The sequence below is a fragment of the Gopherus evgoodei genome, chromosome 19 (assembly GCF_007399415.2).
Source record: "Gopherus evgoodei ecotype Sinaloan lineage chromosome 19, rGopEvg1_v1.p, whole genome shotgun sequence".
Classification (NCBI taxonomy): domain Eukaryota; kingdom Metazoa; phylum Chordata; order Testudines; family Testudinidae; genus Gopherus; species Gopherus evgoodei.
Window position 1 is genome coordinate 19,549,421 of NC_044340.1, and position 5,281 is coordinate 19,554,701.

The window sequence follows — 5,281 nt, forward strand, 5'->3', positions numbered from 1 at the left end:
TTCTGGGTACACTCCTTATTTGTCTAAGGACACATGCACCTTTGTCTCTTAGCCCTGTTTATACTTTGCTCTCCCAAAAAAGCGAGAACCTTCTTCCCCATCCCCTCAACCCCGAACCATTACCCCGAACTAACCTTTCAGAGTCAAGTATTTAGTTACCTTCCTCTTCCCCCCACCACCCTACCTCACAGAAACACATCCATGCCCCATTCAGCATACAGCTGCACTTGGAAGTTGCATAAGTCTCCCAACAAAGCCTGTTTTGGAAAAATTTCCAGCCCAATTTTATATACTTGATGTTTGGGAAATTTGGACAAGTATCCAACCTTCTGGGAGCTTATGAGACTGGAACCCAATCAGTGATTTCACCTTTCACTAGTCGAAGTGGGTGGCAGTGGGTCTACTGGTTCCAGGGTGGAATGGGTGTCAGGAGACCTAGGCTCTGCTTCAGGCTTGCTGTATGATATAGAGCAAGTCACTCAGCCTCTCCCCATTTTCACAAACAAGACAAAATTCTTATCCACCCTATAAGGCACTCAGAACTTCAAATGATATTTGCAAGATAGTCGTATTCAAAACATGCTGAGAGGGATGCTGTGAACCCATAGGCCAGTAAAAGCAGAAAAGTCACATACAAAGTAGTGAGACATTTGTCCATAAGCATTTGCAAATATTCTATTTCACTGCAATAAAGCAGAAAGCATCACAGCCAGTGATTTGTACTTGTTTTTCATTTAAAGAAACAAAAATTGTGGGAAATGGTTGCACCAGAGAAGCATGGTCTGACTATTGCTTAGCTGTGTGTAAGCAGTGGCAGACCGCTCTTTGGAAGGCATGTGGACTTTTTTCCAATGATTAATTTTTTTCTCAAGTCACCAGATGGAATGCTGCAAACCACAACATTTACAGGGTAATCTCCATCCCTAAGTAATTGTTATTTCCTGAGTGCCAATCGGAAGAGATCCAGAAATCCCAGAGTCTGGACACCTGCTTCCGAGCATCTTTACAATTTTATTTTATCCTTCAGTTGTTTCAGCTACGATATGTGCATATATATCAGAGTTATGTACCTCACATACAAGTTCTCTATATACTTTAAATATGCATCTGATCCTAATAATTGGTTTTGTAAGTTTCAGTCTCAACACACAATAGCTACAGAGCAAAACACAGCTATTCTGGTATCAAAGAACAAAGCAGGAACTCCCATACAATTATATTTTCATCTCAGTGGAAGGTGAAATCATTAGATATTAGTGAGGTGCAGTGGCATAAAAATGATGTGTTGCGGGGGTTCATTATGCTGTATTTTCAGAGTCAGGAAGATCAATGTGTTCATGCATCATGGATTAGGTGCATGCTTTAGTCTTCCTGGCACTCCAGAAACCCAGCATGATCTATTGCCAGTCATACATCATTGTTTCAGCATTGCACATTAGTGACAAAACTACAGTTTCCACTTGTCAAGCTGGCCAGCTGCTTTTCTCTGCACAAGAAAAAGGAGCCAAAAGGAGAAACATGGTGACCTCTGGGCCACACTTTGCAGTGAATTTCAACCTGCCAAACCTCTTATTTTTCTTTAGATCCACCACTTCTATAATCTAAGCCTTCCCTGGCTTTCATTGTTCACACCCAAAGCCCAGGAGTTCTCAGATAGAATCTCAGGTGTTAGAGGTGGAAAAGATCCATTAAGTCATTTGGCCCAGCCTCTGAGCCAACACAGAATTGTTCCTTAATGTATATTTCCAGGGCTGGCTCCAGCTTTTTTGCTGCCCCAAGCGGCTAAAAAGAAAAAAAGCAGCTGTGATTGGCTGGTACTTCAGCAGCTGGTCCTTTCCTCTGAGAGGGACTGAGGGACCCACCGCCAAGGACCTGGAGATGCCACCTCTTTCCGTTGGCCGCCCCAAGCACCTGTGCTGGTGCTTTGAGCTGACCCTGTGCATTTCTTAGCCACTGGGTCTGTCTAATTTTGTCTCAATTTACAGGGCTCTTGCCACTTACCATTACGAAGATCTTTCCCCCCCGGGCACTTCAATATAAAAGTCTTCTCTTCTGATTGCATCCTTTACTCTTAGCCCCCTAAAATGGTCATCTCCATCATTTGATTACAGACCTTGCACATGGATATATTGATGCACATCTTCACTGTGCAAAGCTATTTTTATTTCAGTTCCTGCCCTCAAAACAGAATCCCTCCTGCCCCCTGAATTTTAATTGTATGTCCACATTCCCTCTGAAGTGCCCAGAACTGAGCATAATACTTAATTATAGGAGTGCAGGGTGATATAATCATCCATGTTATCTACCTAGGATAATTATCTGGCTCCCATTTCAGTACTACCTGAGCACCTCACAACCTTTAATGTATTTGTCCTCATAGCACCCCTATGAGGCAGGGCAAGGGCATTATCCCCGTTTTATGAACGGGGAACTGAGATCAAGATTACGTGACTTGCCCAAGGGCAAATGGTAAGTCTGCAGGAGAGAGAGAAACTGTAGCTGGGCTGTTGAGTCCCAGGCTAGTGCTATAATCACTGGACCATCCTTCCTCTCCTACACACTAGCTCCTATTGTCCAAAATTGCTCTGCTTGTTTCCAGCACAGGGACCATGACATCTGATGGAGAGCAGTTTGTTGACCCATATAGCATGGTTAAGTGCGTGAAGTGCAGTTACAAAGTCCATGGGAAAATAAGATATTCTGATCAAACTCACATCCTGAAGGAGAGTGAAAGTTTTTTTACTAGGATTTACAAACCCCAAGCTGAAGGGATGGATTCCTCAAGATACTACTTGCTAGTGATGGGTAAAACTCAGGTGGGCTTGGGGGGGCAGACAGACCACTTAAAATTGCCATAATTGGTCCAAATATCAGAACATGTTCTCATTTGCTTTCCACCCACTTCTCGTCACCTCTTAGCATACCCTGCAAGAGGCTGCTCTTGTGCAAACTGGACACTTCCAGTTCTGGATGCAACTGAAATCAACAAAAGGAGAAACAAGCCCCAACTCAAAGTCTGACTTTTCAAACACATTCTGTACATGAGTAAGAGCTCAGGAAGGGGAGTGGGTTCTTGTTTCTCCCCAAAACCAGTCTGCCTGTCCCTACTATCTGTTCTACAATCCATTCGTTAACTGGCAAGCACACAGCAGCTGTCTTCACTCCACTGCCGCCCCTCATAATGTAAGGTTTGAGAGTTGTGATGCAACTAGAGTGCCTCGGGGTACATTTGTTTTTTGGAACATTGATTAACTGTGTTTGAAATATAACAATGTGCCAATATTCCCCTTGTTACATGACAGATAACTGCATTAGCTCTGCATTCACAGAGCAAATGCAGCTATTTCTCCTTATTATTTGCTAATACTTACCAAACAGCTGACTGTTGGTTGAGCTCATTAAGGCAAATCATTTCTCTCTCAGCCTTGGATATTTCCCTGGTAATGATTCAATTCCAGTTGTGGGGAGATGCCCCTTCAGACTGAAGTGCATTTGGTGGGAACTTCACTTTTCTGCCTTCAAAGTACCTAAGCTATTGATATTGAACCTTGTGATGTACATTCACTAAACATTAAATCCATTTTCTTCCCATCATTTGATGGCAAGATGCACATTTACTGAAATCCCTCAAGGCATGTGGCCTCCATAACCATATAGAAGCTTTCATTTTTCCCCTGCCTTCCACCCATCAAGGCCCCCATCTCCATCACCATCATCCTTGTGTCTAGATTCCAGAGTGCTTTAGATAACACTTACTGGTAACAATGTATTGCTTGTGTACATAATACACAACTGGAAATGCCATCCTGGCTTCCTGTAGCATTGGGAGCTACAATGCAGGATGACCTGACGGGTGCATGGATGTATATCTATATTTCTATCCTTTTCACACTGTCCTGCTGTATTATGTCATGATGACTGAGCAATGAGCACATGCAAAGCTCTGTTCTGTTACAGTCCCATCAGCTAGTCACATTGTTCCCCTAGTCCATGCCCTTCAATAAAGGCTTGACCATCTCCCTTTCAAAGAGGAAGCCCATTCTTCTATTATTCTATGTCACCACTGAGAACCCCCACCAATTGCCTCCAGCTACATTAGCTAAATAGCCACTTCCTCTATCCATACAGGCTAGATACTCATTGACCATGGCTCTGCCACAGGGCTCCCTTGATCTGGCTATTGGCAGTACAACAGGAGCTTTTCAGTGGCTCCTTGTTAGTGTTAAACAATGATGCTTGTCAGTTTTATTTTAGTTTCCCTTCCCCCGTTTTTCCATTCTGTACAAAGTTCAGGCTTTTCTAAATTGACCAACCCTGAGTGTCATGCTCATAATGTGACCTTTAAATGCCAACCAGAGAGACTGGTCATTGAAAATTATACTCTGCACCCTTTCTGCGCATCTATAGAACATGAAAGGTTTCCAGTTTCCATCGAAAGGCCCGTTGTAAGTATGAGAGCACCACGAACAGACCACCCCATGCCTGCGGTCGAGTCTGGCATTGATCATAGTGACCTAGTGCTCTGCAATGCATAATGTGAGTTTTCCCTAGCATGCTTCCAGCATTATCTGATGTGCTCTGAACCGTGGCGACTGTTCCCTCATGCTCCAAACACCCCACCTGCCACCAGCCCAACTTGGAACCCCAAAATGTGAACCCTAGCCCCTCTCTCCAGTGAGAAAGGGACTGCATTTGTAGCTACGACTTCTCTATGAGAGGCTGAACTGAAGCACTCCAAGACATTCCCATTGGGAGACTAAACCAAGAAAACTTTCAAAATCTAGAGCAATTTCCAATATAATCTGATATACCCACAGTCCAATTGTGCCACCCTATTGACCAAAGCCCTCTCCCATCAGTAACCTGCTCAGACACAGACATGCCCATTTGTTGTACTGCCAGAAAGTTTTAAGCCATCTGCTGTTGATTGCATAGCACATGCCCAACGCTACTCCTGGTTCTATCAATAGTTATATTAAAATGACAGTTATAATATTATACATCTTAACTACCCAGGTTAGGGTAGAGAAAAGGAGACTGTTTGGAACTACTAGAACTCAGAATTGGAAAGAATTACTAGTTAACTGTAATCTGGTTGCACTTTGGAGGACCCATTCGGAATCAGAGCTGCATTGCATTAAGTGCAGTGTAGATCCAGGAGCAGAAACAGTCCTGCCCCAAAGGGCTTGCAATCTGAAACAAGATGCAACCGTGAGTAGAACAGTAGGCAGGACTGGGGAAGGGAGACCAAGAACTACCACGTAATTAGCATTCGTGCAGT